The following is a 19,827-nucleotide window of genomic DNA, read 5'->3' on the forward strand; positions in this document are numbered from 1 at the left end:
AAAGAGCCCCCTCTTTCCTGCCCGGAGCGCTGCCTGCCCTTGCCTGCTGCATCCTCCTCGGTCTGGCTGGGGATTCAAAATGGCCACCGAGAGTTGAAGCGGCCTCGCGAGAGTTCAACTCTCGGCGGCCATTTTGAATCCCCAGCCAGACTGAGAAGGATGATAGACAGGGGAGGCAGCGCTCCGGGCAGGAAAGAGGGGGCTCTTTCCTGCCCCGAAGACGTCACTAGACCACCAGGGAACATGGTAAGGAAGGGGAGGGGACGGGAGACCAGACCCACGGCGCCGATCGCCCGCCCACTCGCCCACCGCATGCACGTGCCTGCCCGCACCCACGTTTGTCCAGAAATCCGGACAAACGTGGGCGCGGGCAAAATCCGCCGGACGCCCCGGACATGCCCTCAAAAAGAGGACATGTCCGGGGAAATCCGGACGAATGGTAACCCTAGCTCTTCCTCTCTCTGACCATCACCTGATCACCTTCACACTTCATCACCCTCCCCCTCCGTCCCGCCCAACACTAACCACTACTTCCAGGAATCTCCAGGCTGTCGACCCTCCCATCTTATTGTAGATGGGGTGTTAAAAAAAATAAATAAAATGCTGGGTGTCCCCTGTAAAAGAGCCATCCTGGGTCTGCTAGGGCTGCCCAGGGGTCTGCTGGCACTTTGGGGGGTTTTACATGCAAATGATGTGAAATGGTGCCTGTTTATGGTTTAAAAAATGTAAAACATGGATTGGATTCAGGAAAATGTGGCCTGGATGATGGTATAATTCTTATTAAAGAGTAAAGTAATTTATAGTGTATTTTGTATGGAAATCCATTTTCTCCATACACTTTAATGGGAAAATCTGATTTTAAAATGGAGTTTGTGAAACGTTTATAATCTGTAATAGGTGTTTCACCTGCCACAAGCTAGCGTCTGATTCGTGCTGCTAGGTCTGATGGCCAAGCTGCAGTCCTGTTGCTAGGGGGAGGCAGAGCTGGTGACCAGGTCAGAGGAACTGAAGACACAGGAGAAGACAGACCTGTGTGTGTGTAAGTGTTGATTTATACAGGAGAGAGAGCTTAAATAAAGAGTTGTCTGATACAAGGTGAGAGGAACTGTTGACACAGAAGAGACAGGACCGGTATGAGAGGTGCTCTGTCGGTGTGCTTGGAAAATTGAGTGGATGAGGAGGAAAACCTCAATAGAGTATAATTTGACTGAATCAGAACACCTGGTGATACAGAGAGAGTGGAATTCAGTAAAGCTGAGAGACTGAAGGTACAGGGGAAATAATACCTGCATGAGAGATGCTCGGCCTGTGTATGTATAAGAGACAAGCTGATAACCATAGCACACCTGACTGGCACTGAGGGAGTGCATATGTGTTAATTTGCTAAGTGGTTATACAGAAAGGCTTGCCTGAGTTGAAATAGGCTATAAGCTGTATAATAGCCTGCTGGTAACAAGTGAAGGTGGCTAGTGACAGTGAGTGTTTCCACTGATCTGTCTCAGAGCAGAGTTGTGGCCACAGTGCATTTGACTGACACTTTGAGTGCAATGCATATGTGTTAATGGGTGGTTGTACTGAGGGGTCTGCCTGAGTTTTGGAGGGGCTACAAATTGTGTAGAAGCCTGTTGGTGAAGGGTGAGTGTGCAAATCTGGTGTGTTCCCACTGACCTGCCATGAAGTAGGGTTGTGATCACCTTGCACCGGTCTGCAGTGAGAATTGGTGCTGATTAAAAATTGAAACAGGACTGTTGTCCTTAGCTGAACTGCTGTGTATGAGGGCAGTGAGGTATGAAATGTGTGACTGGTTACAAGGTGTGATTAACATACATGGAAGAGTGTTCCTCATTAGGCAGGGAAAAGTAATCAGGCAGGTCCTGCAATAGGGAACATTAATTATCTATTGATTTACTCTAGATAGGTTGGCCACAGTTTTGATAACAAAAATCCCTATAAAAATTCCCACAGGATAGGGAGACAGGGTTTCAATTTCTTTTGGTTAACCAGAGTACAGGTACAGAGGCTGTTGGGCAACGCAGGAGGACCATTGCAGGAGCGACACGTGCACCAACTACCACAAAAGACAAAAGTTACCATCATACAAGAAAGTTCAACTGAAGCAGCTAAGTACAAAAATCACCACCTACACCGTTTCAGAGACTTTAAACTTACACGGAAATACTTACCTGGAGGTTTATGCTGAGATTCAGTTACATTGCAAAGTGAAGGAAGTGGACATCTGTAAGAAAGCAATTGACACAAAGAATCAATTTTCTTGATAAATTTCATAGTTAAAGTAAATTCTGAGTAACAGAGAAAGTAATTATTTGTACTACTTATCTGATTTGTGGTGTTGAGAATTTCAGAGGAAAGTTTATTGATTGAAAGTTGATACATTTTCTGAAAAGAAGAAACATCTTGTGCAATAAATTATTATAATTTAAAAGCTAGTGTGCAATATTGTCATCATTAAAATTTTATAACATCTAGGGAAATTCGCTTAACATCTTGAATTGCACACTGTATAATATACAAAATACAGAATTTCCCCACCTTTCTTTGTACCTTCCCTAAGTGGTGAGAGTTTAGCGTGGGACCCTTCACCATGATTTTACCATCGTACCGCCCTCTTTTAAAAAAAACCTCACCCATAGGGGATCTACATTATCCTCTAGTATATCTGATCTCCTCCCTTCCATCTTGTCCTCCGAGTCTGTTGACAAGGCTGTCTCCACTTACAATGCCACTCTCTCCTCTGCTCTGGACGCCCTTGCACCATCCATCTCCCGTCCCACAAGGCGTACTAATCCCCAGCCCAGGCTGACCTCTTTCACCCGATACCTTCGCTCCTGCGCCCGATCGGCTGAACGCCTCTGGAGGAAATCTCGCACCCATACTGATTTCATTCACTACAAATTCATGCTATCCTCCTTCCAGTCCTCCCTATTCCTCGCCAAACAGGACTATTACACCCAATTGACTAATTCACTCAGTTCTAACCCTCGTTGTCTCTTCGCCACCCTTAACTCCCTCCTCAAAGTGCCCTCCGCTCTCACCCCGCCCCACTCACTCTCTCCTCAATTACTGGCTGACTACTTCCACGACAAGGTGCAGAAGATCAACCTTGAATTCACCACCAAACCATCTCCTCCTCTTCACCCTATAGCCCACTCCCTCAACCAACCAACCCATGCCTCCTTCTCCTCTTTTTCAGATATCACCGAAGAGGAAACCGCCCATCTCCTTTCCACCTCGAAATGCACCACCTGTTCCTCAGGCCCCATCCCCACCAACTTACTTAACACCATCTCTCCTACTGTCACCCCCCCCCCCCCCCCCCCCCCATCTGTCATATCCTCAACCTCTCTCTGTCCGCTGCAACTGTCCCGGACACCTTCAAGCATGCTGTAGTCACACACCTCCTCAAAAAACCATCACTTGACCCTACCAGTCCCTCCAACTACCGCCCCATTTCCCTCCTACCCTTCCTCTCCAAGATACTTGAACGCGCCGTTCACAGCTGTTGCCTTGATTTTCTCTCCTCTCATGCCATCCTCGATCTGCTTCAATCCGGCTTTCGCCCCCTACACGCGACAGAAATGGCACTATCTAAAGTCTGCAATGACCTGTCCTCACCAAATCCAAAGGTCACTACTCCATCTTCATCCTCCTCGACCTATCCGCAGCTTTTGACACTGTCAATCACAATTTACTTCTTGCCACACTGTCCTCATTTGGGTTCCAGGGCTCTGTCCTCTCCTGTTTCTCCTCTTATCTCTCCCACCGTACCTTCAGAGTACATTCTCATGGCTCTTCCTCCACCCCCATCCCGCTCTCTGTTGGAGTTCCTCAAGGATCTGTCCTTGGACTCCTTCTTTTTTCAATCTACACCTCTTCCCTGGGCTCCCTGATCTCATCTCATGGCTTCCAGTATCATCTTTATGCTGATGACACCCACCTTTATCTCTCCACACCAGACATCACTGCGGAAACCCAGGCCAAAGTATCGGCCTGCTTGTCCGACATTGCTGCCTGGATGTCCAACCGCCACCTGAAGCTGAACATGGCCAAGACCGAGCTTATTGTCTTCCCACCCAAACCCACTTCTCCTCTCCCTCCACTCTCTATCTCAGTTGACAACACCCTCATCGTCCCCGTCTCATCTGCCCGCAACCTCGGAGTCATCTTTGACTCCTCCCTCTCCTTCTCTGCACATATCCAGCAGATAGCCAAGACCTGTCGCTTCTTCCTCTACAACATTAGCAAAATTCGCCCTTTCCTCTCTGAGCACACCACCCAAACTCTCATCCACTCTCTCATTACCTCTCGCCTTGACTACTGCAACCTACTCCTCACTGGCCTCCCACTTAGCCATTTATCCCCCCTTCAGTCCGTTCAGAACTCAGCTGCACGCCTTATCTTCCGCCTGGACCGATATACTCATATCACCCCTCTCCTCAAGTCACTTCACTGGCTTCCGATCAGGTACCACATACAGTTCAAGCTTCTCCTACTAACCTACAAATGCACTCGGTCTGCAGCCTCTCCTTACCTCTCTACCCTCATCTCCCCTTATGTTCCTACCCATAACCTCCGCTCTCAAGACAAATCCCTCCTCTCAGTACCCTTCTCCACCACCGCCAACTCCAGGCTCCGCCCTTTCTGCCTCGCCTCACCCCATGCTTGGAATAAACTCCCTGAGCCCATACGCCAGGCCCCCTCCCTGCCCATCTTCAAATCCCTACTCAAAGCCCACCTCTTCAATGTCGCCTTTGGCACCTAACCATTATACCTCTATTCAGGAAATCTAGACTGCCCCAATTTGACATTTAGTCCATTAGATTGTAAACTCCTTTGAGCAGGGACTGTCCTTTTTTGTTAAACTGTACAGTGCTGCGTAACCCTAGTAGCGCTCTAGAAATGTTAAGTAGTAGTAGTAGTAGTAGTAGTAGAGCAACCAGAAAGGACTAAATTGCAATAATCAAGTCTCGACAGAATCAAGGACTGTACCACTAATCTAAATACTAAAAGATTAAAAAATTTCTTTACAAAAAAGTTTTTTTTTAAACAGAAAGAATTTCATATTAAGATTACTGTCCAATTCAACCTCTAATAATTGAGATAAAGAGGGGCATAATCAAACAGGGCACCCAAGTTTTCCTGAGGGCGTCCTTGCAGGACGTACCCACGAAGGGGCGGGGAAACCCGTATTATCGAAACAAGATGGGCGGCCATCTTTCATTTCGATAATACGGTCGTGGACACCCAAATCTCAACATTTAGGTCAACCTTAAAGATGGTCATCCCCGATTTTCGGCGATAATGGAAACCGAGGACGCCAATCCCAGAAACTACCAAATGCAAGCCCTTTGGTCGGGGGAGGAGCCAGCATTCATAGTGCACTGGTCCCCCTGAAATGCCAGGACACCAACCGGGCACCCTAGCGGGCACTGCAGTGGACTTCAGAAAAAGCTCCCAGGTGCATAGCTCCCTTACCTTGTGTGCTGAGCCCCCCCAAACCCACTCCCCACAACTGTACACCACTATCATAGCTCTTAGGGATGAAGGAGGCACCTAGATGTGGGTACAGTGGGTTTGTGGTAGGTTTTGGAGGGCTCACATTTACCCCCACAAGTTTAACAGGTAGGGGGGGATGGGCCTGGGTCCGCCTGCCTGAAGTGCACTGCAGTTCCCACTGAAACTGCTCCAGGGACCTGCATACTGCTGTCATGGAGCTGGGTATGATATTTGAGGCTGGCATAGAGACTGGAAAAAATATTAAAAATTTTTTTTTAGGATGGGAGGGGGTTAGTGACCACTGGGGGAGTAGGGGGAGGTCATCCCCGATTCCCTCCGGTGGTCATCTGGTCATTTAAGGCACATTTTTGTGGCTTGGTCAAAAAAAAGGACCAAGTAAAGTTGGCCAAGTGTTCGTCAGGGATGCCCTTCTTTTTTCCATTATCGGCCGAGGGCGCCCATGCATTCAGCACGCCCCAGTCCCGCCTTTGCTATGCCTCTGACATGCCCCTGGGAACTTTGGTCATCTACCCCAGTCGAAGAATCTCAATGATCTGGACTACATTGGCCATTTTGGTCTGTATCTGCTGCCCTGTTATAAATATATTTTATTACTCTGACCCTCAAGCCTAAGGGACTGATGCTCAAAAGACCCAGTTAAAAACCATGTATGTTTAGATCCACTTGTTTCTCCGCCCACCCAGTTGACATCATAGGGGCGTTCCCCCAGCAGATTGGCTGTCTGCCTCTATGATGTCATCTGGGAGGGGGCAGAGAAACAAATAGACAGCCAAGCGGCTGGCAGAAAACCCCTATGATGTCAGCTGGCGTGGCTTTCAGCAAGGAGGAGATTCCCAAGTGAAATCACCAGTACCAGCCTGAGGGAAGGCAAGTAAGCTGCAGGAGGAAGGTAGAGCCAGGCAGCATCAGAGCAATTTCTTATTGAAAAAAAAAATCTCTCACACAACAACTCCAGACCTCAAGGAAAATTTTGCACGTTAAAGGTAGACGTTCGTGCTCCTTTCTGTGCCTTGCTCAGAAAGGGCTGCGCATCACTCAGAATGCTCATTCTAATACTAATCAGCTTTTTGTAATACATTGCATAGTATTATCGTTGCCTGCTACCAGAATAGGTAAGATGGATGTAGAACCTCTTTGTGCATTACAGTGGCGTTCCTAGGGTGGCTGACACCCGGGGCGGATCGCCAATGCGCCCCCCCCCCCCCGGCTGCAGCGCGACACATCCTCCGGCAAAAGGACACCCCCCCGGCAAAAGGATGGACACCTCCCCCCGGGTGCATTTTTACCTGCTGGGGGGGTGCTGCGCGCCTGTTGCCTTCGCTCGTTCCCTGCTCCCTCTGCCCCGGAACAGGAAGTAACCCGACAGATGTGCGGCACCCCCCCCCCCAGCGGCGTGCACCCGGGGCGGACTGCACCCACTGCCCCCCCCCCCCTTGGTACGCCACTGGTGCATTACTTGTTAAATAACATGCCCACTAAACTGGATAGAACCAGTCAAATCGAACGTTCCTAGCACGGTAAGCTTTGTGCATTGGCCCCTACGTTTCTTTGATGTGCCCAGCAGCTTTCACTCTTCAATAGATGGGTGGGCCAGGTGTTTTGAACACCAGTCAATGTAATTTTCATTTTCATAAATGTACAGAGGTCTATAAAATAATGAGTGGAGTTGAACGGGTAGATGTGAAGCATCTTTTCACGCTTTCCAAAAATACTAGGACTAGGGGGCATGCGATGAAGCTATAATGTAGTAAATTTAAAACGAATTGGAGAAAATGTTTCTTCACTCAACGTGTAATTAAACTCTGGAATTCGTTGCCAGAGAATGTGGTAAAGGCGGTTAGCTTAGCGGAGTTTAAAAAGGTTTGGACGGCTTCCTAAAGGAAAAGTCCATAGACCGTTATTAAATGGGCTTGGGGAAAAATCCACTATTTCTGGGATAAGCAGTATAAAATGTTTTGTACATTTTTGGGATCTTGCTGGGTATTTGTGAGCTGGATTGGCCACTGTTGGAAACAGGATGCTGGGCTCGATGGACCTTTCGTCTTTCCCAGTATGGCAATACTTTATGTACTTATGTACATTGCTATGTTACGTACATTTCCCATGATGCATATTTCATGTTGAAGGGACTTGAAGGCTTGGTGTGAAAGGATAAAAGAGCTGGAAACCAACTACCTCCATGTCATCTGGACTGACTGACTCAATCAAGGTTTTGTCCCGCTGCTTGCTGGGATCTGTGGTCCAGCTTTAGTTATTAAAATTGGATCTACAAGTTTATAGAGCCAATGGTGTAAAATCAGGAGTAGCTCAGTATTTGCAACTGACATGGATCCTGTAGGTAGAGGAAGTGGATTCTGCGACACTGAACACCTAAACTGTGTTTACAGTAAAGGTTTGGATTTTCTAAGATTTAATATTAGTATTCTTCTCGGAATGCATGCTTTCCCCAAATCACTGACTTATCCTGCGGAGGTTGCCATGGAGCAAGACTTACCAATATTTATCAACAGCTTAGAAAAAGGAAGCGACCAGACCATTCCTGCTTCACCACTAAAGCCATAGGTAAACATTGTCATCTTGAGTTACTCCATCTGAGGCTTGCATTGCTCACCCCACAGCAGTATTTACATGCAATAAAAATAATTATAGTAATCCCATGCTTTCTGCAGTTCATCTTAGCCTCACCATTTAATCTTCATGTTAGCACATTAACAGCTTGGGTATCAAGACTCTTCAGAATGTGGTGCATCATAAGTACATAAGTACATAATTATTACCATACTGGGACAGACCAAAGGTCCATCAAGCCCAGCATCCTGTTTCCAACAGTGGCCAATCCAGGTCACAATATACCTGGCAAGATCCCAAAAAAGTACAAAACATTTTATACTGCTTATCCCAGAAATAGTGGATTTTCCACAAGCCCGTTCAATAACGGTCCATGGACTTTTCCTTTTTTAAAGGCCAAACCTTTTTTAAACTCCGCTAAGCTAACCGCCTTTACCACATTCTCTGGCAACTAATTCCAGAGTTGAATTACATGTTGAGTGAAGAAAAATTTTCTCTGATTCGTTTTAAATTTACTACATTGTAGCTTCATTGCATGCCCCCTAGTCCTAGTATTTTTGGAAAGCGTAAACAGATGCTTCACATCTACCCGTTCAACTCCACTCATTATTTTATAGACCTCTATCGTATCTCCCCCTCAGTCGCCTTTTCTCCAAGCTGAAGAGCCCTAGCCGCTTTAGCCTTTTCTCATAGGGAAGTCATCCCATCTCCATAATCATTTTCGTCGCCCTTCTCTGCACCTTTTCTAATTCCACTATATCTTTTTTGAGATGTGGCGACCAGAATTGAACACAGTGTTCGAGGTGCGGTCGCACCATGGAGCGATACAAAGGCATTATAACATCCTTATTTTTGTTTTCCATTCCTTTCCTAATAATACCTAACATTCTATTTGCTTTCTTAGCTGCAGCAGCACACTGAGCAGAAGGTTTCAACGTATCATCAATGATGACATCTAGATCCCTTTCTTGGTCCGTGACTCCTAACGTGGAACCTTGCATGATGTAGCTATAATTCAGATTCCTCTTTCTCACATGCATCACTTTGCACTTGCTCACATTAAACGTCATCTGCCATTTAGATGCCCAGTCTCCCAGTCTCATAAGGTCCTCTTGTAATTTTTCACAATCCTCCCGCAATTTAACGACATTGAATAACTTTGTGTCATCGGCAAATTTAATTACCTCACTAGTTACTCCCATCTCTAGGTCATTTATAAATATGTTAAAAAGCAGCGGTCCGAGCACAGACCCCTGGGGAACTCCACTAACTACCCTTCTCCATTGAGAATACTGACCATTTAACCCACCACAATAGAACACTACCTCCTATCCCATGACTCTCCAATTTCCTCTGGAGTCTTTCATGAGGTGCTTTGTCAAATGCCTTTTGAAAATCAAGATATACAATATCGACCAGCTCACCTTTATCCACATGTTTGTTCACCCCTTCAAAGAAATGTAGTAGATTGGTGAGGCAAGATTTCCCTTCACTAAATCCATGTTGACTTTGTCTCATTAATCCTTCAGGTCTTTACTGTCCTTCTCCCCATACATTCCACTAAAGAGAAAGATATTGAGGGGCTCGGGGGGGGGGGGGGGGTTTAATTGTTTTTGCTTTTTACTTTTTAGCACTTTTAAGGAGACAAACTGAGCAAGTCCAATCCTAAATGCCACACAGATTGGCAGTTAAAACCTTAACTTACTGGGCAGACTAGATGGGCCATTAGGGTCTTTATCTGATGTTATCTACTACCAGTAGAGGTGGTAGAAACGAAGGCTGAAGTCAAGAAACCATGGGACAAGCACACTGGATCATTTAGGGGGGAAGTTATCAACATGGGCTTCCATTAAGACGTGTTATTTTACCATTAACCCTAGTTATTACCAGGGCTTTTTTTGAGGGGGTACTTGGGGGTACTGAGTACCGGCACCTTTTCCATTGTCTGCTAAAATTGACCCATGGTCCCCAAGTTTTAATGAAAGAGCTCAGGCTCTACACAACAATTCTGCCTTGTCATAGATTCTGTGACTGGTTGCAGGGGGCCTGGCTGTTGTGGGGTAGGTCCCTCAGTGATCACCCCACCCCTGAAGGGTGGCCTGGCATTTGAGTACTGGCACCTTTTTTGCTACAAAAAACTGCACTGGTTATTACTAACTAGGTCTCATTGCATAAAATGGGACTTGTGGTAAAATAGCACAAGTTAGTGATAAAATAACACATCTTATCGGTAGCCTACGTTGATAACGTCCCCCCTTAGTGTGAAGAGTTTCAGTCTCTGGTATCCAGAGCTGATATTGTGATGTCATAATGCCTCATTCCACCAATGCCTGAGCCATCCTCATTAGTGATATCACAATGGATCGATTGTCCTATACTTGGCTCACTTTTATTATATATGACTTTGATTTCTTTAATTAACAGGGGACTTTATCAACGTGGGCTACCATTAAGATGTGTTATTTTATTGTTAACCTCAGTTTTTAGTAACTAGGTTTCATTGCATAAAATGGGATGTGGTAAAATAACACATCTTAACGGTAACCACATTGATAATGTCCCCCCTTGGTGTGAAGAGTTTCAGTCTCTGATAATCAGAGCTGATATTGTGATGTCATAATGCCTCATTCCACCAATGCCTAAAAGCCAACCTCATCCGTGATGTCACAATGGCTCAGTTGTCCTATACTTGGCTCACTTTTATTTCATATAGCAGTGATTTAACCAGAGCTGATATTGTGATGTCATAATGTCTCATTCCACCAATGCCTAAGAGCCAACCTCATGTGTTTAAAAAGCAAATGCTAACCACCAGGACTGAATATTGACCAGAAAATAATTACAGTCCAAACCAACAAGCAGAGGTTTGTCTTAAAGCAATGCAATGAGTAACAGGTTTACCTATACGCAAGTCACGCACTATATGAAGTCCTTGCATCAGGCCTCTTTGAGGGGTCGATTGGGGGACCGGGTCCGAGGTTTTTTTGAAGGGATGAAAACTGCTAGACATTCGGTCTCTGATTTGTATGGGGCACTGGTTGAGCGTAGGCCTCGGAGAACATATGAGGGTCTTAAGCATAAATGGGAACAGGACCTGGGGTCCTCATTGACTTCATGGAATGTGGAGTCTACTTTAAAAGGCATTCGCCTGTTAGTAACGGATGAACGGTTGAGAGAATGCGGGTACAGAATAGTTCTTCGGGGTTACATGTCTAAAGCGCAGTTGGCTCATGTGTTAAGAGATGGTTAATGCTGCTTGTTCTAAGTGTGTGTGTGGGGGGGTCATAGTTCCTTCTACCATGCATTGTGGCAGTGTCCAATGGTGCGAGCATTTTGGCAGCGGGTCCGGGGGTTTCTGATCAGGCTTGGGAATAAAATTGAGGGCACGGAGGGACAGTTTTTGCTAGACCATCCAAGGGCTTTTGCCTTTTTGAGCACTCCTGCAACTATGCTATGCAGAAAGCTGAGTTTGGTAGCTCGAAAGTGTATAATGCAATATTAGACCTCTTCGGAAGCGCCCGCCTACTGGCATTGGCGTAATCAGGTGCACCTTTTAGCATCTTGGGAGGCTAGAGATTCCAAAATGTCGCCTAAACGTAGAAAACAATTTCTCCAGATTTGGATGCCTTATCTTCAGATTCTAAGCCCAAGGGGTCAGAGTTTACTTATTAATGCTTGTTGATTTTGGATGAGGAGTGGGTGGGGGGGGGGGGGGTTCCACCTCCTCTCTGCCCCTTAGCAAGCTGCTTTTCCTAGTGTACAAAGGTAATCGTGTAGTCTGTGGGCTGCCAAAAAGTTCTGGATTACTGGTACTGTTGTACTTCCTTGAATCAACACGGATAGCAACAGGAAGGTTCCTGAGACTTTGGAAATTGAGTGGTACAGGGGTTGGGATGGAGGGGATGGGAAGGGGAGGGGTGGGGTGGGGTGGGGGGGAAGGGTGGTTTACAAGCTGTATGGTTCATGCATAGTATCTTATTGTTTGTAAGTTGGCAATATTGAGTATGTTGTGTGTTGTGTTGCTTAACTTTGAGTTATCAATAAAATTAATTTAAACTTAAAAAAAAAAAAAGCAATGCAATGAAACACAATACACAATTATGATATTTTTTAAACATGTGTCACCCAAAACTATACAATATACAAAGTACAGTTATACCACCACAATACAGAAGAATTTTAATAGTCTCAGTTTTATTCTCTAATAATTCCTGACATTCTATTTGCTGTTTTGATACCGCCGTAAGTTGAGCTGAGGATTTCAATATACTGGGCTCCTTTTTACTAAAGCTTAGCACATACTAACATGACATTAGCGTGTGCTAAGTGCCAGGTGGTCCATAGGTATAAAATAGGACATGCAGCATTTAGCACATGTTAATGTCTGTTAGCATGTGCTAAGCTTTAGTAAAATGACCCCATTTATTTATTTTATTTCCAGGCATTTGATATACTGCAAATTGAGCCTATACAGGTGACTGTAATGTCTAATGGCGCACTTTTTCCTATACTTTGGCCGTCCCTGATTTGGCCAGTTTTAACCGCGATAATGGAATGTCTATGGCCGGCCATATCATTTTTCGATTATACCTGCCCGATTTTGGCCGGCTTCGTGAGGGCGCCCAAATTCTGATTTGGCCGACCTTTCGATTATGCCCCTCTAAGCGGTTTACAACAATAAAAACAAAATTATTCTCCTGTAGCTGAGGGTGGGGGTAGAAGAAAATAAGAACAATTAAGCAAAGGGAAAAGCAGAGGAGTAAAGGAAGTTTTTAAAAGGGCTTTGAAAGACTGAAGAGGCACATCAGTTCTAAGAGAGGGGGGAAGGTCGTTCTATAACCTGGGGCCTGAATAACTGTGGCCCCCTTTTACCAAGAGGCTGCAAAAGGGGGCCTGCGCTGGCCTCAGCGCGTATTTTTCACGCTCACCGAGGCCCCCTTTTACCACAGCAGGTAAATGGAAAGTCTCTCTTTCCTGCAGGAAATGGCCATGCAGCAAGTAAAGCACTTGCCACACGGCCATTTCGGGGGGGGGGGGGGGGGGGAGCCCTTACCGCCACACTTTGAGGTGGCGGTAAATGGCTCTTGCACTAACCTGGTGGTAACCGGGCAATGATTACTTCCGAGTACACTCCGGCACACTAGGGGTGGGAAGTACCACCAGGCTGCTGCAATAGCCCGGTGGTACTTCCTGTTTAGCGAGTGGTAAGCCCGTGTTGAGCTTACTGCCGCTTAGTAAAAAGGGCCCTGAATGGAAGGGAAATGGGACTTGATAAATCGCAGAAGTGTACAAAGTTGACGGGGGCGTGTCGGAGGCGTGGTGAAGGCGGGACTGGGGCATGGTTATCACCCGAACAGAGATGGGCGCCTTTCGCCGATAATGGAAAAAAAGTATGCGTTTCTAGCTAGAATTTAGGGCACTTTTCCTGGACCCTGTTTTTTTCACGAATATGGCCCCAAAAAGTGCCCTAAATGACCAGATTACCACCAGAGGGAATCGGGGATGACCTCCCCTGACTCCCCCAGTGGTCACTAACCCCCTCCCACCACAAAAAAATGATGTTTCACAACTTTTTATTTTCACCATCAAATGTCATACCCACCTCCCTGGCAGCAGTATGCAGGTCCCTGGAGCAGTTGTTAGGGGGTGCAGTGGACTTCAGGCAGGTGGACCCAGGCCCATCCCTCCCCTACCTGTTACAATTGTGCTGCTTAATGCTTATTAGTCGTCCAACCCCCCAAACCCACTGTACCCACATGTAGGTGCCCCCCTTCACCCCTTAGGGCTATAGTAATGGTGTAGACTTGTGGGCAGTGGGTTTTGAGGGGGATTTGGGGGGCTCAACACACAAGGGAAGGGTGCTATGCACCTGGGAGCTTTTTACCTTTTTTTTTTTTTTGTAAAAGTGCCCCCTAGGGTGCCCGGTTGGTGTCCTGGCATGTGAGGGCGGACAGTGCACTACGAATCCTGCCCCCTCCCACGAACAAATGCCTTGGATTTATTCGTTTTTGAGCTGGGCGCTTTCATTTTCCATTATCGCTGAAAAACAAAAACGCCCAGCTCAAAAATTGTCGAATAAAACATGGACGTCTATTTTTTGCGAAAATACTGTTCGGTCCGCCCCTTCACGGACCCGTTCTCGGAGATAAACGCCCATGGAGATAAACGTTTTCGTTCGATTATGCCCCTCCACATGTACTAGAACATTATAATTGGTAGTGAAGGGTAAGGCAAAGTTGTAACATATAGATGAGTAAGAAAGTAGGAAGAATTTGAAAGTAAGGTGATTGATTTGAAGAAAGTTGCAGGTGAGGTCAGAGAGATGGTTAAATATTATCTCAGCTAGGGTAGGAGTGGATAAACATGTCCCGCTGCAGTATTTGCAGCCCGAGTCAATCGTTGTGTGTGTGAGTGAGACTAACAAGTTAGTTACTTCTTCCGTTAAAGCAGGGGCGTAGGCAGACTTTGGCGGGAGGGGGGTCCAGAGGCCTAGGTGAGGGGGCACATTTTAGCCCCCCCGGCACCGCCGACCCCCCCGCCGCCGCTGCCGCCACCAACTTTGCCCCCCCTGCAGCCGACCCTCTCAACCCTCCCTCCCGCCGCCAACCCGCCACCGCCTACCTTTGCTGGCAGGGGACCCCAACCCCCACCAGCTGAGGTCCTCTTCTTCCCGCGCGAGGCTTCCTTCTGTTTCTGATGTTCTGCACGTTGTACATGCAGGACGTTGGAAACAGAAGGAAGTCTTTTGCGGGAAGAAGAGGACCTCGGCTGGTGGGGGTTGGGGGTCCCCTGCCAGCAAAGCAGGGGGGGTCGAGAGGGTCATTGGCAGGGGGCCAAATCTATGGGGGCCCAGGCCCCCCTGGCCCCACGTAGCTACGCCACTGCGTTAAAGGCTTGGTTGAAGAGCCAAGCTTTCACCTGCTTCTTGAGTGTAATTATGCACTAAGGTGCGCCAGAAAATGGCCTGCGCTGGTGTAGGCGCGTGTTTTGGATGCGTGCAGATCCATTTTTCAGTGCACCTGTAAAAAATGCCTTTTTAAAAATTTTGGCTGAAAATGGACATGCAGCAAAATGAAAATTGCCGTGCATCCATTTTGGGTCTGAGACCTTACCGCCACCCATTGACTTAGCGGTAAAGTCTCACGCATTAACCGGGCGGTAATGGTCTACGCCCTTAGAATATCTTTTACTGCTCGGTTAGCACCGTGCGCCGGAAAAAAAAGATTTTCCACAACGCGTAGTGGACGCGCTTAAAGAATGAAATTACCGCCCAGGCCACACGGTAGCTGGGCGGTCATTCCAAACTGATGCACGCTGGGCGCGAGAAGGCGCTTACGTGGCCTAGTAAAAGAGCCCCTGAATTAATTGAAGACTCCTTAAAGAATGAAGTGGGAGACCCGCATACAGAGAACTACAATAGTCCAGCCTAGTTATAACAAGGGCCGAGACAGATTGAGAAAATAGGAAAGGCCAAGCTGAGCGTATATGAGAAAGATTTGGTCACGTTATCAATCTGTGTTTTGAACGTGAGTTTTGAGTCAAAAACTATGCCTAAAATTCTAATAGAATCACTGTATGCAAGTGGAGTAGCATCAAGGACCAGAGAAGAATTCGGATTTGAGAATACTACAGCGTCGCATTTAGTTTTATTCAAGAAAAAACCAAGTAGACACCGCAGTGAGACGATTGTTCAGAATATCTGCTGAAGAATAAGAACAGCGGAAGAGAATCTGTATGTCATCCACGTAACAGAACCTTGTTCCTGAATGAGAGTCAATAGAGGGGACAAAAAGATAATTACTATTATTATTTAACACATTTATACCCCACATTTTCCCACTAGTTGCAGGCTCAATGTGGCTTACACAATGGGTAGGCTACAGTTCAGTATAATGTCATTAAACAATGTCATAGTAAAAAAAATTAATCGTAAACGTATCGTCTAAGACAACAAAGATAATAAAAGATAATGGAAAAACATTAGGGTCCATAAATTTTGCTGAACAGAAAAGAAAGAAACTATCCAGCTTATTTTCGAAAGAGAAAAACGCCTATAGTGCGACCTAAATCGGGAGATAGACGTTTGTCACGCAAAGGCACCCAAATCAGTAAAATCGAAAGCCGATTTTGGGCGTTTCCAACTGCACTCCGTCGCGGAAACGAATAAAGTTGACGGGGCGTGTCAGAGGCGTGGTGGAGCCGGAACTGGGGCGTGGTTATCAGCCGAGGAGAGATGGGCGTCTTTAGCTGATAATTGAAAAAAAAAAAGGCGTTTTGACCGCGATTTTGGGTCACTTTTTTTGGACCCTTTTTTTTCACAAACAAGTCCCAAAAAAGTGCTCCAACTGCCCAGATGAGAGATGACCACTGGAGGGAATCGGGGATGACCTCCCCGGACTCCCCCAGTGGTCACTAACCCCTTCCCACCAAAAAAAAACCCACTTTACAAACTTTTTTTCCAGCCTGTATGCCAGCCTCAAATGCCGTACCCACCTCCATGACAGCAGAATGTGTTCAATCCTGTCACAGCCTTTCCCTGGATCAGATGTGGCTCTCGGGTACAGTACAGGGTCACATCAGCATTGCATTGTGGTGGGTTTAGGGTATTGGGCTCCGTAATTTCATTAGCTTGGGTTACAGTCTCACGATGTTGGTAGTTATTATTATTATTATTATTTATTGCATTTGTATCCCACATTTTCCCACCTATTTGCGGGCTCAGTGTGGCTTACAATAAGACATGAATAATAGAAATACATTTGTTACGACTAAGTTATGGATTACATTGAACAGAGTTGTGCGAGACATTCGAATATGAATGGGAGTATAACAATGGGACATCAACATAGAAACATTAGAAGGAGACAATGGGAAAAAAGGGCATTGTTAGAGACCTAGGCATATAATGTACATTGTTCCGTGAGTAGGTGAATGATTGACTGGATAAAGGGATGGGGGATCAGAAGTGGATGTGTATTGAGTTGGTGAACAGTAAGGTAAAATTATGTATAATCATACCTGATAATTTTCTTTCCATTAATCATAGCTGATCAATCCATAGACTGGTGGGTTGTGTCCATCTACCAGCAGGTGGAGATAGAGAGCAAACTTTTGCCTCCCTATATGTGGTCATGTGCTGCCGGAAACTCCTCAGTATGTCGATATCAAAGCTCCATCCGCAGGACTCAGCACTTAGAGAATTACACCCACAAAGGGACACTCTGCCCAGCTCACCACCGCCGAAACGGGGGAGGGGAATTAACCCAGCTCATCCCCACACAAGTGGGGGAGGGGAATCCGTCCAGCTCATCCCCGCGGAGCGGGGGAGGGACACCACACCCGCCGATGCGGGGGGATCTGGCTTATCCTGCAACCGCAACCGCGGGAGGAGCTGACTGACCCTAACACCGCCGAAGCGGGAGGGGTACAAAGCTGCCCTACAGCCGCACGAAGCGGGAGGGAGTGCCGGCAGAATTTATGTCTCAATCCAGCCCCGTAAAACGGAGGGGAGAGGAATGCAGCAGCTCACTGTAACACAAACTCGTCTCAACTCTTGAAGAATCCCAGTGAAAGAAGAACTTGAACACGAAGTCCTCCTGAAGTAACTGAAGGCTAAACTTGAACCTAAAATTCAACCAGAATATAAACAGTACAGATATCTGGGAGGGGCTATGGATTGATCAGCTATGATTAATGGAAAGAAAATTATCAGGTATGATTATACATAATTTTACCTTCCATATCATCAAGCTGATCAATCCATAGACTGGTGGGATGTACCGAAGCAGTACTCACCCAGGGCGGGACACAGAAATCCCTGACCTCAACACTGAAGCTCCAAACCGGGCCTCCGCCCGTGCAGCCACAGTCAAACGGTAATGCTTGGAGAATGTATGAGCCGAAGCCCACGTTGCCGCCTTGCATATCTCTTCCAAGGAGACGGATCCGGCCTCTGCCATCGAGGCCGCCTGAGCTCTCGTGGAGTGAGCCTTCAGCTGGATAGGCGGCACCTTCCCCACGGCCACATAAGCCGCTGCAATGGCTTCCTTGACCCATCTTGCCACTGTAGGCTTAGCAGCCTGCAGACCCTTACGAGGACCTGCAAACAGGACAAACAGATGATCCGATTTCCGGAAATCATTGGTCACTTCCAAGTATCTGATGATGACTCGTCTCACATCCAGATATTCAAGAGCGGAGTACTCCTCTGGGTAGTCCTCCCTACGAAAGGAAGGGAGACAGAGCTGCTGATTCACATGGAAGCGAGAACCAATCTTGGGCAGGAAGGAAGGCACTGTGCGAATAGTCACTCCTGCCTCAGTGAACTGCAGAAAAGGCTCTCGACATGAGAGCGCCTGGAGCTCGGAAACTCTTCTGGCTGAAGTGATAGCCACCAAAAGACTGCTTTCAACGTCAGGTCTTTCAGAGATGCCCTCGACAAGGGTTCCAAAGGCGGCTTCTGCAATGCTCTTAGCACCAGGTTGAGATTCCACGCAGGCACCACTGAGTGCAGAGGAGGGCGCAGGTGATTAACTCCCTTGAGAAAGCGCACCACATCTGGCTGCGAAGCCAGGGAAGCACCCTTCAGGCGGCCCCTGAAGCAAGCCAGAGCCGCTACCTGGACTTTAAGGGAACTGAGCGACAGGCCTTTCTCCAGACCTTCTTGCAGGAACGCCAACACTGAAGAAATTGAAGCAGTGAAGGGAGAAAGTGAGCCTGCTTCACACCATGCTGCAAAGATACGCCAAACCCTGGCGTAAGCAGTAGAAGTAGAGCGCTTCCTCGCTCTCAGCATAGTGGCGATGACCTTGTCTGAGAAGCCCTTCTTCCTCAGACGCTGCCGCTCAATAGCCAGGCCGTAAGACCAAAGGGAGAGGGATCCTCCATCACCACGGGACCCTGATGTAACAGGCCCTGCTCCACTGACAGCCGCAGAGGATCGTCGACTGAGAGCCTGAACAAGTCCGCATACCAGGGACGTCTGGGCCAATCCGGACCCACCAGGATTACCCTGCCGGGATGCTTTGCCACCCGGTCTAGCACCCTGCCCAACATGGGCCAGGGCGGGAACACATAGAGGAGCTCTTGTGTCGGCCACTGGAGAAGAGCATCTACTCCCAGGGATCGAGGGTCCCGTCCTCTGCTGAAAAAGCGCGGCACTTGGCCATTGGCCGAAGACGCCATCAGATCTAGGCTCGGCTGGCCCCAGCGCTTCGTGATGTCCAAGAACGCCTGAGCAGATAGTTGCCACTCTCCGGGCTCCAAGGTATGGCGACTGAGAAAGTCCGCCTTGACATTCATGACTCCGGCAATGTGGGCCGCTGAAAGCTGCTCCAGGTTCGCTTCCGCCCACTGGCAAAGACTCATAGCCTCCTTGGCTAGAGGGGCGCTCTTGGTACCTCCCTGGCGGTTGATATAGGCCACAGCCGTGGCATTGTCCGACAGGACCCGTACAGGCTTCAACACCAGTACCGGGATGAACTCCAATAACACCAACCGAATGGCTCTGAGTTCCAGGAGGTTGATAGACCACTTGCCTCTGCAGGAGACTAGAGCCCCTGCGCTGTCCTTCCCAAGCAGTGGGCTCCCCAGCCCATCAAAGAGGCGTCTGTCGTGACGACAATCCACTCCGGGGTCACCAGAGGCCATCCTGCAGACAACTTGTCTGTCTGCGTCCACCAGCTCAGCGCCTTGCGCACTGCTGGGTCCACGGGAAGGCGCACA

The sequence above is a fragment of the Microcaecilia unicolor genome, chromosome 1 (assembly GCF_901765095.1).
Source record: "Microcaecilia unicolor chromosome 1, aMicUni1.1, whole genome shotgun sequence".
Classification (NCBI taxonomy): domain Eukaryota; kingdom Metazoa; phylum Chordata; class Amphibia; order Gymnophiona; family Siphonopidae; genus Microcaecilia; species Microcaecilia unicolor.